This window comes from Ursus arctos, unplaced genomic scaffold (genome assembly GCF_023065955.2).
Source record: "Ursus arctos isolate Adak ecotype North America unplaced genomic scaffold, UrsArc2.0 scaffold_6, whole genome shotgun sequence".
NCBI classification, from domain to species: domain Eukaryota; kingdom Metazoa; phylum Chordata; class Mammalia; order Carnivora; family Ursidae; genus Ursus; species Ursus arctos.
Window position 1 is genome coordinate 72,411,027 of NW_026623078.1, and position 12,159 is coordinate 72,423,185.

At 49.9% G+C, this 12,159-nt stretch overlaps 1 long non-coding RNA gene across 2 annotated transcripts in view; it reads left to right on the plus strand.

Annotated features, from left to right (window-relative positions):
- Positions 1 to 4,001: 4,001 nt before the first annotated feature.
- Positions 4,002 to 12,159, plus strand: part of LOC125281051 (uncharacterized) — an 84,732-nt gene continuing 76,574 nt past the window's right edge. For both annotated transcript variants that reach the window (XR_008957742.1, XR_008957741.1), the window contains exons 1-2: positions 4,002 to 4,192; positions 6,503 to 6,732. This is a non-coding gene — a long non-coding RNA (uncharacterized LOC125281051). The remainder of the gene's footprint in view (positions 4,193 to 6,502; positions 6,733 to 12,159) is intronic.

Below are 12,159 nucleotides of genomic sequence, written 5' to 3' on the forward strand. Positions count from 1 at the left end.
TCGATCCCAGGACTCCAAGATCGTGACCTGAGCTGAAAGCAGACGCTTCACTGACTGAGCCACCCAGACATCTCTCAATTCAAGTCTTTAATAAAACAATCTGCTTCGGGAGCTCAAGACGTCAGCTTCCTCTGCAAACCTGCATTTTCACTGAGGCTTCTGGGACGAATTTCTTCCTCAAAGAAGGCTATCATGGTAAAATTTCTTTTTGGGGTGTTGGGCGAGTCTTTGGTCTGGAAGGAGGTTTTGGTCTTGTACCATTGCGCCACGGACACGTAGGGTAGTACAAGTAGAAGATGCCTTAGACTGTCTCTTTCTGTTCGAGTCGTTTATGTATTCATCCACTCAGCATCCATCACGTGATCTCGGAGATAGACAGCTCTGCTCATAATAGAAAATTTTTAGCAAATGACAGAGCCTTGCCTTTCGTGTTTTCTGAAACAAAACTTCTGCCTTGCAACAGCCTTCCGGCTCCTCCAATCCTAGGAATGCTGTCTATCCTTCCAAACTCAGGGCAGGAGTCAGTCCCTTGGGAATCCTCTGATTTTTCCCTCCTCCTGAGAGAAGGAGCTAGTTCCCCCCTGAATTACCCCTGATCCCATCGTCCTTCCATTTCTACTCCTGTTTTATCGATTGATGAGCTATATGTTCCCTTGTTTGTCTCTCCTGCTGGACACTTGGCATCTTGAGGAGTTGTCTTGTTCTGGGACATTTCTATGCCCCAGAGCCTGATACATGTAGGTGCTCAGGAAACATGTGCTGAAATTATTTACTTTTGAGCCCTTACAATGTGCCAGGCCCTGTTCTGAACAGTGAAAAAAACAGACAAAATCCCTGCCTCCTCGAGCTTCCACTGTAATGGAGTAGGAGGTGGGAGAGAGGCAAACTTAAGTGAGCAAATGGCATAATGTGTTAGAAGGTGGTAACTGCTGTGGAGAAAAATAAAACAGGAAGAAGAGACAGGACGCCCCAGGGAGTTGGGGGGGGGTGTCTGTAATTACAAGCAGGATGATCAGTGAGGAATGGAAGGCACGAGGAGAGAGCCACCTTGCTATCTGGGAGGAAGAAAGCCAGCACAAAAGTCCTGAGGTGTGTTCCTGGAATGTCCTAGAAACAGCACAAAGGCCCACGTAGCCAGGGCTGAGTGAGCAAGGGAAAGAAATAAATTGTACTGCAGAGATTTGAAAGATGTAAAGAACAAAGATGCGTTCCAGAGAGCTGGTGATGAAAAGGGAAACTGAGGCTCGGGGAAGTGGATGATTTTTCAGGATCCTATAATACAGCTGGTCAGTGTTGGAGCTGGGGCCCTGCGGCCGGACCCCGATCTTTGCCACAAAGGACACTGCAGAGCTCTGTCCACAGGAGACCAGCAGCCTATCAACAGAGCCCAAAGACTGCTTCTTCTTGCAAGGATCTTGTCCTTACACCCCGTCCTGAAAGACAGAGGAGAATAAGATTCAACCAGACACTGTGTCCAGGGAGACAGTGGCAGTCAGGGCTTCACCGCTGCCAGCAATTTTGAAGTTGCCCATATTTCTCTCATCTGGGATGTTTTCTTGCTCTGAAACCTTTTAGCAGATGACAAGGTAATGCCCTGGGTATATTCCAGAACACAGGTCTTTGCTGAAGTGGTCAGACAGCCACTTCCCTTCAAAGCCAGGGACTGCCCCCGGGGATGAAACCATTCAGAGAGCATTTTATAATTGCAAAACATTGCTCTGACATGCTATCAAGTATTTCTCTCCACTGATCAGTGAGGTTGGAAAGCTTTCTCGGGTGTACCGTACATCCGGGAGAGAGATGAGGGCCAAGACGCTGCTGATTCAGGGGCGGCATTCTCACGTGTGCGTGGAGCGACATGATCAGATATGGTTTTGGGGAAGACCTCTCTGATTGCAGCACAGAGAACAAGCAGAGAGGAGCGGCAAGTCAGAGTGGTCCCTCTGGACACAACTTGAAGCAAGATGCATGGGACGAGCAGTGTGATGGAGACGCAGAGCTAGACACACAGCTTGGGAACAGTGTGTTGGGAGGTGAAGGTCGGCAGGGGCAGAGCGTGCGTGGACCTGGAGCCTGCTTCAGTCATGAAGCTGAATGGGGAAGTCTAATTCTGGGCCATGGGATTGGGAATCCCGCTTGCTCAAATTTGTAGTATATATTCTCCAGTGTCAGTTTTTATCAGTAAAAGGATTATGTATTGATTTTCTACAAGTTATTTCTCCATTAATCCAGGCGGGGAAGAGAGTATTACTAGTGGACCTCCTCAAAGAGTCAAGAGAACAGTGTGCTGCTGGCCCTGGCGTTATCGAGCCATTGAATGAGTGCCAGCAACCGCCTACCTCCAGATTACTCGATAGGTGAACAAGATTAAGCCCAGTTCATTTAATTCAGGGGTGTACATCAGGCTTTCTGATAAATTGAGTGAATGTATTCCCAATTGATAGAGGAAGGTCACGACACCGTTAAATCTAGACCCACAGAGAAGACAGGGCTGAGGCTGGGAGTTTGGGAGCCCTCAGTGGTGAAGTGAGAGTGGAATTCATGACTAGGTATTGTGGGAGCTCAGTGGTCACATAACCAATACAGGGAATCAAAGAAGGCTTCCTGGAGGAAGGTCACCTAAGCCATCTTGAAGGATGAGAAGAGAACACATTTGCTGGAGTAAGAGTGAGGATTTGGTGGGGTGGGATGGGGCTGGTAGGCTATGGTCGAGGAGGCAGAGCAGCGGCGAGTGTGACGGAATGAAGCCAGTAATAGCATTAGTGCGTGCTGGGGTTGTTTATAAGCGGCAGTTTCAGCGAAGACGAGAAAGGATAGAGCAGTAGGTGGGGGCCAGAGGACAAAGGGACTTTCCAATACCTTTAAAGTTATCAGATGAGCAATGATGAAACCTTGAATGATACCCTAATATAGGAGACAGAACCAAGAGACTTGATTTGAGAGGAACTTCTGAATAGGAAATGCAGAATTTGATAACCATTTGGAGGATGGGGTCGAAGGTGAGGTGAGGTCTGAAGGGAATTACAGATTTCAGGCGACAGCATGAGATGGCAGACATGGTGAACCCCTGTGACAGTATCAGGGTCCCCCATCTTCCTAGCTGGACGCATCCTGCAGGACGGCGGGTGGGGGGGGGGGGTCTCTGTCACTGGGTTCTGGATCCGCCCGGTGCTCTGGGAAGCATGATGCTTTTCCTGATAAGATGGCAATGTACAGCAGGCAATGCTGCTTCCCTCCTTCGTATGGCCTTGTATTCAGTAGCTTCACGAAACCTTGGAGTGATAAGCCGGACAAAAAGTCAAGAGAACAGCCTTGCTGCTCGCCTTGACATTATCGAGTTATTGAATAAACGCCAGCAATCACTTACCTCCAGGTTACTTGATAGGTGAGCAAGATTAAGCCCTGTTTGTTTAATTCAGGGGTGCACATCAGGCTTTCTGATAAATTGAGTGGATGCATTCTTAACTGGTACAGGAAGGCGGCTGCCATAGAAATCTTCCAGGCTTCAGTTTTGAGTCCACCGGGAGCAACGTGGTGTTGCGATCAGAGAGCATGAGCTGTAGCACCAACACGCCTGAAGAGGAGTTTAGAGACCCTTGAGCCAGCTAACCCTTGTCCCCCCCTTGCAGAGTGGGGACAGTAGTAATCTACATCGGCAGGCTACTTGGCACAGCGATTGTGGGGGCATTAAGTCCCCTCCCTTATTTCTTTATAACTGAAGAAACAAGGTCGCTTTCTGTAGCTTTATGTGGAAGTCCTTCAATGCAAGCTTGGAGTCTCAAGTCAGTCCTGCCACCGACGATCTGTTTGATCCTGTAGAAGTCTCCTCCCCTCTCAGGGCCTCAGTTTCCCTTTTTGTTAAATGAAAGCCTTGACCTAGAATAGGACTTCCGAAGCTTCTCCTGGTCGGAGCTGCTTGCTCCGTGGTGGCTTCTCTTAATGCTGCTTTCAAATCCCGCTGCTTGTAGTTTTTCTTCTTGCCAGAAGGTGGTGCTATTAAGTCCTTCGTGTTCACGTACTTACTCCCGCTTATCTGCGGTTCCCTTCCTGAGGTCTCGCTCTCCTCAGTGTCAATCATCCACCGTGAGCCACCTCCCGGAAGAGGAAAGCCCTGCGTGGCGGTGCCTGCGTCATTCCCCGCGCTCCGTCTCATCACGTAGGCATTTTATCATCTCAGGCGGGCTCAGTAAGGGTGAGTACAGGACAGTAAGATTTTGAAAGAGAGTGACCACATTCACGTAACTTTTATGACAGTAGATTGTTACAATTGTTCTATTTTATTGTTAGTTACTGTTGTTAATCTTATTGTGCCTAATTTAGAAACTAAACTTCATCGTAGTTGTGTATGTATAGGAAGACGTAGTCTAAATAAGATTTGATAGTACCTGCAGGTTCAGGCATGGGCTGGGGATCTTGGAACACGTGCCCCGTGGATAAGGGGGCGGGGGGGGGGGGGGGACTACTCTATTACAAAGATGCTCCTTTTGCTTCAAGTTCTGGGAGATGCAAGTTGGCCTTCCTTAGGTGCTCTAAGTGTGAACTTTTGGTTGCGGGGGTCTCTTTGGAGTTCCCGGCTGTTCTTTGCCCCCTTCCCAGCCCTGCGACCCGGGCTGTAGTCTGGTTCAATTCTTTTCAAGTCTCGGAGTACTGGTCAGAACTGTTCCAGTTTCACCGGCCTCAGTTCGGGGCCATAGAAGGGAGGCTGGGGTGCCTTTGGACCATTTCAGGATGGGGGGATAACAGAGAACTGAGGGTTGGCCCCCAAGACTGGCTGGTGCAGGTTTACGCCTGGGACTGGCCTGGTGAGGGCCTTGGCAGAAATAGCGTGTTGGGTTTGGCCAGGACTCACAAGACCATTTCTTACCCCTTACGTCAGACCCGCCATGTCCCCCCACCCCCCAAGTTCTTTCCAGCCCCGGCCTGCTGGAGCTACTCCTCATTTTTGGAACTCCTGGTCTGGCTCTCCAGATCCAACTGGAAGCATCAGGCTTCAGGGGTGGCCAAGAGTCCTCACCTCACCTGAATTTTGGTGGGGTTGATGGGTTGGGTGTCACTGAGGACACCACTGACCTGTCTTACTGTTCGTTCCCAGGAATAAGCCCCAGGAGGTGGTCTTGGTGTCCTGTCACAGCAACCAGAGGGATGAGCCCTTGATGGTGTAGACTGTCGCCATCAATAGCAATCAGCGTTACTTTTTCTCAGACATGATATTGATAAGGATGGAGCTTTCCCACAAAGGCAAAGGCATACGAACAGTTTTGATCAGATCAGGAAGTGCTCGTCACTCAGATCCCAGCTCCGAGGCGTGCCTGTCCCTAGGACCCATCAGCTTCCCTCTCCTTCAGAAGCTGCCACCACCCACTGCAGCCCCTCATCTTGGGTGCCTTCTTCTCCCCCCAAGCCCAGCAGAGGAACCTACTGTGGTCAAACCAACCTGTGCTTCCTTGCTCCCTGTTAGGACAAATCACAGGGCTTTGGGTTTCAGGGTTTTACTGTGGGTCACTAAGTAGAACCAGACAGCCAAGGTCTTCAAGACAGCAAACAAGGCAGAATGGAAAGAGGATAAACTTTGGAAACACAGGGCCTGGATGAGGCTCCCAGGTCCATCACCACTGCCTCGTGCAACAGCAAGGATGAGTCATTTAATTTCCCTCTTTATATATGCAGACATATATGTATGTCTGTACACATAGACATATACATGTATGTACACACAAATGAATATTTGGATGCTTGGCTTCAGGTCTTGATAGTTTGTTGTATGTATATTGTTTTATGCACTGTCACTGGTATATTTATCACACTTTAGGAAATATAGGATAATTATTAACTTTCCCCTGGAAAGGACCCTTTTGTGGTCAGTGATTTTCTGAGTTCTGGTGACATTGTCTTAAGGTTTAGTTTCGATTGCCTTGGTTTGGTAAATCTCTTTAAAAACACCCACTATTTCCCCAGTTCTGGGACAATAATTCCCTTTTCATTCTGGAATATCTGTATCAACCACTTAAGAACATTTTGGGGGTACCAATCTTCTGAACATGGCAGAGCAATAACAAGAGAATATTCTCAGCTCTTAGGGCCTCAGGTAGTTCTGCAAATCTTTTTACTTTTTCTTACTCTATGGAAACTCCAGGGAAATGGGTACCTACATGGTATCTACCTCTATGAAAAGCCTGAGCAACAATGATTTTACACAGAAATCACAGATTGATAATTTGAATGATGGCAGATAGAATTATTTTGGTTTTGAAGTAATAATAATAATAATAATGTCTTTTATATGTGTAGTATTTTTTGTCTTAAAGTGATTTCATATGTATATTCTTACCATGACATCCCCAAAGTCCAGGAACATGAATATTGAGTATTATTTATCAACAGTTCCTAGATAAGAAACCCAGAGCCTTGAGAGGCTATATAATAATTGTAAAACTTCTCCCAATCACATGCTTATTGAGCACATCAACCTTATGAGGAAGACATTATCATAACCATTTTTCAGGTAACGCAGCTGTGCCCAAGAGAGGTTGAATAACTTCGTCAAGATCACACCACGAGTAAGGAGAACCAGGATCCAAACATTTGTGTATAAAACCTCATAGTTTCTGCTGTTTCACTGTAGTGTGATGCTCTTCCCCTGAGAGTGGTGGCCATGTGGGAAAGGCCCTGGCCTGGGAGTCAGGAGACCTCTGGTCCTGCTTGTGTCTGCCCCTAACCTACGAGTCATCTTGGGTAAGTCATTTCCCCTCTTCTTCCCTACGGCTTTGTTATGTGAGACATGGAGTGTGGAAATGAGGTACCTTCTAGCTCTAGGACCCTGCATCGTTGAACGACTCCCTGGGTTACAAAGCTGGGGTAATTGACATGGGCACCGATGCCTCATCTACACCTCTTAGCTCTTGTCCATGTCTTTCGCGTCTGAATGAGAATTTCCCTCCAAGAAGAATTCACTGGTAGAGACACAGTTGCTGACTCTGCAGAGAAGAGTGTTGGAAAGGAATGGCAGGACCCAGAGTCGGGGTGGCAGTGGGAAGCCTTCCTCATCCCTTTGGCATGACAAGCCAAGTGTTGCTTCAGGGGAAGGTCACTGAGCATGATCTGCTGTGCTATCTTGGGTTCCCCCAAAGCAGAGCCTACAAGAAGGACTCACACGCAGGTCATTTATTTTGGGAAGTAATCCTGGAGATCAAGAGCGGAGGTGCTGGGAAAAATGATATAGAGGGAGGGAAAGCCAATCCTAAGGGTGCATTCTTGAGGTGGTTCCTGCTGTGGACAACTGGGTCTTGATCCTGGGGGGATCCTGCCTTGGGATTGTCCCTAGAGTCATGGAAAACCATTTTAGTCTTCCACTGGTCATGTAGTTTCCAGGCGGTGTTAATGGTCTTGTACTTCCAGTTTGTACCTACACCAGAGGGGCTGAGCAGACGCCAGCGGAACCAGGGGATGCCTGGGGCAGCAGAAGAGAGATGCTAACACTTGTTGCTTCAGCAACAGCCAGGGCGAACTGATGGGGCATCAGAGATGTCTGGCACAATTGTGTTGCTGGTACCCGGCCCATGCGGGCTGTGGGGTGGGTTGCGGGCTGAGATATGAGGTGGGTGTGGAGGGACTGGAAGCGATTGCTCCAGAGTGCTCTGCCACACTAGGAAGCTGTGTGATGAGGAGACCCTGTAGGTTCTCTCCCATGTGTGCTTTGGGAGATAACCAGCATCTGGGTGCCAACCACTCAGCTCATAGGTGACCTAAAGAGCACCTGCCCAGGAAGAAGGCTTTCCTCCTCTTCTCTGTAATCCCCTTGTCTCCGCTGGAGGAGCTAGGAGTGGAGACAGATGAGGTGGGGAAACTACCTCCTCCTCCCCACCAAGTCCCTTGGGCCAAGAGGCTGAGCCCCGAGCGAGGGGAGGGGAGGGTGCGAATACCAAATTAGACATGACGCGTGTGTTCCACTGCACTGGGCTGAATATTTAGTATCTACAAGTGACCAAAAAGCTATGGGATGTCCCTATGGGGTGCAGAGGGAGATGTGACACGGCAGCATTGATGGCGGTCCCTACGTGGAATGAGGTTTCCATGTTTGCACTTCGCCAGGCTTGGATGGTCAAACGCTGCCTGCCATTACTATTTAGCTATTTGTCCCATGGGACAGCTGGATGGGCAGTACTTCTTTTTCTCCATAGTGGCCTCCTTGGTCTAGATGATGACATGTATATGTGTTACGTGCAATGTTAAGGATCAAGTGTCTTTACGATGGTGGTTTCAGCCTCTAGTGCCAGCAGGGACCAGATAGGGAGCAGAAGTGAGGGCATAGGGTGCTTGGGACCCATCAACCAGAGTGCTCATGTCCTGCTTACGGGGGGCAGGCACTGTCGAGCTCTCGCAGAGCCTTACAGAAACAGCAGGGTAAGGACTTTGGATCGTTGGTCATGGCTATCAAATACCTGGATGGTTTGCCACCACCATGCTACCCCTCGGTCCTCATGATAGACTCTTCTAATGCCCTACCCCTTGCTGTGTCCGGCTCCTTTTCTAAGTAACTTTACAATGTCCTCCCATTGTGGTTGGGGACACTTTCCTGCCTCTGGGCTCCTCTCGTCCTCAGGTCTTGTTTTGGCCAATGGTGGATTAGCAGCTGCGACACATGGCGGCTTGAGCGAGTGGGGTTCCCTCTTGCATCTCCGCCATCACCACGAGGAGGACACACCTGCACTAGCTGCCGATCCCATCACGGGAATGAGAGGGTGCAGGGCCGAACCACACCAGCCACGCCCCTCCTCAGTCAGCTGACCTGCAGATTATGAGTCAGTGACGGTTGTAGTAAGGCCCTGGGTTTGGGGGCCTGGTCATGCAGGGATCCTGTTCCCTGTCGGAGCAGTTAAACCGGTCCTACAACTTCTAGGACACCAGTAGCATGGCGCTGTGCCTGCTGAGCCTCTAGGAGGCCTCAGATTATTCCCGACACAGTCAGCGGGCGATCCATGGTGTTCTGTGGGAAGGAGCCGCCCAGGTGGACTGTCTGCCAGACTCCAGGCGACGGGGAGCCTCTGGAGACTGCCCTGGTGTTTGGGCGTATTCGAGGCACCCCTGGGGGGGGGGTCCCTTCTTCCTTTCCTTTGTTCTGTCTGCACGGGTCCTGGGGGAGCTGGTGGTTAGCCCCCGTGAGCTAAAGGGCCCTCACAGGCTCTCCGATGGAGTCTATGTGGTTCCTGTTCTTAGTATTTGTACTCTGGGCTTTTACAACTTCAAAGAGCTCCTCACCCATATTCACTAATTAATTCATTACTACGGCAAGTAAAACCTGAGCAATGAGAGAAAAATGTCATTAGCACGAATACCAGAGGCTCATTATTTAGAATAGTTGCCCGGAGCCAGGCTCCCTCTGCCGGGGCTGTTAACCCCTTCCCGGGCTGGCAGGCACTCCTGGGGCAAGTGTGTGCCCCGGGGCCGAGTCCGCCTGGCACTCAGCAGTCACCAGGCACCTACTGCGTGCTCAGCTTGTTCTGCCAAGGTGCCACGGGGATGCCAGAAGCTGTAAACGTGGTTTCTGACCTCAAGGGCCTTCAGTCTAGTGAGAGCTCTGGAGTCAGGGAGACCTGAGTTTGAATCCTGGCAATTTATGAGCGGTGTGATTTAGGGCTAAGTAGCCTGTTTCCTCCCCTCTAAAATGAGATGCTAATACCTTCTTAGGGGTAAAGCGAGGATAAGCAACGTAATGCAAATAAAAGGCCCGGCCCATGGGGAGTGCTCCATAAAGCTGTGAGCTACCCACTTACTAATTCACCCAGACGAGCATCTCTCCTCGCAAGCCTGGCACAGGCACACGGGACAGTGTGGCAGAAGGAAGGGAGCTGGCAGAGGGTAGAAATGGGGGACACCTTTGTCTCAGGGGTGCTATGAGGAAGAGGAAGCAGAGAGGGAAACCAGAGGGCGGTGGGGTAGGAGGCACTGCGGGCAGGTGGGCTGCACGCGGGGAGCCACGAGAATGGGGGCGGGGGCAGGAAGGTGGCCGCCAGCAGTGCCCTGCACTCAGAGACATGGAGCAGTGTGTAGTCAGGAGACAGTCACCCAATTGATCACCCAAGGGTCGCTGAGCACCTAGGCAGCCATGAAAGGCTCCGCTCGGTCTCCTCCTGAGGGGGGAGTGTGGCTGACCACCACTGTCTGCCCCTCTGGACTGATTCAGCCATCCATCCGTGCCCAGGGAACATGTTTGAATAATAGCTATTCGCCAGGCCTTCGTCTCAGCGTTTAAACTACTTATTAATTGGATCCTCATGGCAGTTGCGAGGTATGGATATTATCTCTGCTTTACAGTTGAGAAAAAAGAGGCAAAGCTGTGATTGGTGCCCCGACCTGATCCCTGGGTCTGGTATGCCATCCCAATAGGAGGCCCTTTATTTTTTATTTATTTATTTTTAAAAATTTTATTTATTTACTTGAGAGAGAGAGAGGTAGGTCTGTGTGCCCCTGCTCGGCCCCCAGGACAAGCTCTGTCCTGGTCCCAGTCCAGCCTTCTTGTCCAGGGTTTCACTTTCTTGGTCTTTTTCGCACAGTGGGTGCAGGGTTAAAGCATATTGTGAAAACTGTGTCTCTTCATGGATCTTTTCACATAACATTTAATCGCTGGTAATGACTGTGACCCCAGCAGTCCTCATCTAGTGAACTTCAAGTTGGCATTTCAATTAGCTGTACTGATTGCTGGGTTTGGACATTTCATATATTTGTGGGGTAGCTTAGCCTGAGAGCAGTCAGCTAAGGGACTTATTACCACAGTGCTTCTTGGGAGGAATAAATAACCTCATTACAGCTTCTTTTGCTCCGGTCGAGAGAAAGGAAGAAAAGTCGAATCTCTCAGGGCAGTTGTTTGCGGGGGGGGGGGGGGGGGGGGGGGGCGGGACTTGGTGCCCATGACTAAGTTGAACAAGCAGGAGGGTTTCCTCTGGCCCTTTCCCTCCCTTCCTCTCCCTTCCTCTCCTTCCCTCTCCTCTCCTCTCCCCTCCCTTGACTTGCCTCTTCTTTCTTCCTTCTGTTCATCATTTCTTTCCTTTGCTAAAGCCTTTGATGGAAATAACATAGTGACCTAGTGTCTCCAGGCCTCACAGGCTCATGGATATAGCTGGGGTCTCATTAACAGTTAAACTTGGAGCTTACACACACACACACACACACACACACACACACACGCCCTCCCTGAAGTCCAAGTCCCCTCCTTCCCCAGGTATCCCTAGGAGAGCCCCACATGTCTCACAGGTGCTTACAAGCTTGTTTTCCTGTGGCATCTGCCGCATTCTTCTCTCCTGCTGGGGTGTCCTGCCAGGACTCCGTGAGGCATTGGGGGGCAGTGTGGCAGCCCTGAGAGCAGGGTCTCTTGCTGCCCTGCCCAGGTTAGCTGCCCTGGGGTGGAGCCATCTGGAGCCCTCAGCACATTCAAGCATCTCCCAGGTTGGACCTGCCCCTGGACGCGAGGTTTAGACCCCATCTCGTCCTCCCATACCTCTCTCTTCCCTTCTCTCCTCTGGGTGTCTATGCCTCACCTCCATCCTACTTCCCCACCTCCTGCCCCTTTCAGCCAGATACACCAAACCCCACCTGTGGTAAACTCAGGTGGACACCTAGGCCCCACCCAGGCTCACCTGGGACACGCTGTCATTTCAGAAAGAAGTCCTGAAATGGATGCTAATATTTCATTTTGCTGTAGCTGACTCCAGGATCTGCTCTCCATCAGGGTTACCACGATGCCCTGCTCTTTTCCTAAATGAACACCTGTGTGGTCTCTGGAATGAGCCTTGGGTTTAGTGGAGTCACAGGCCCTGATTTCAACCCTCTAGCACTTTAGGACCCTTTCCTGTTAGTTAATATTTTTTTCCCTTAATTTATCTGTAAATTCAGGAGTGTTAAATGAGATACTGTGAGTAAAACATTTTCCTGGTACATAATAATACCAGGGAAATAATAATAATAATAATAATTTTTTTCTTACCGACCCTCACTACACTGCTTAAAAACATACAGTTGCCTCTGCTGTAGTAAATCTGAACTCCTTTCCCTGCCACCACCATGATGGGCCCCGTGGCCCCGTTCTACTTGCCTTGGCCTTTCCCACCTTCCTGCCCTGGCTGCTTTCATCTTCCTCAGTCTGTTGAGATGGAAAAATCCTCAGTT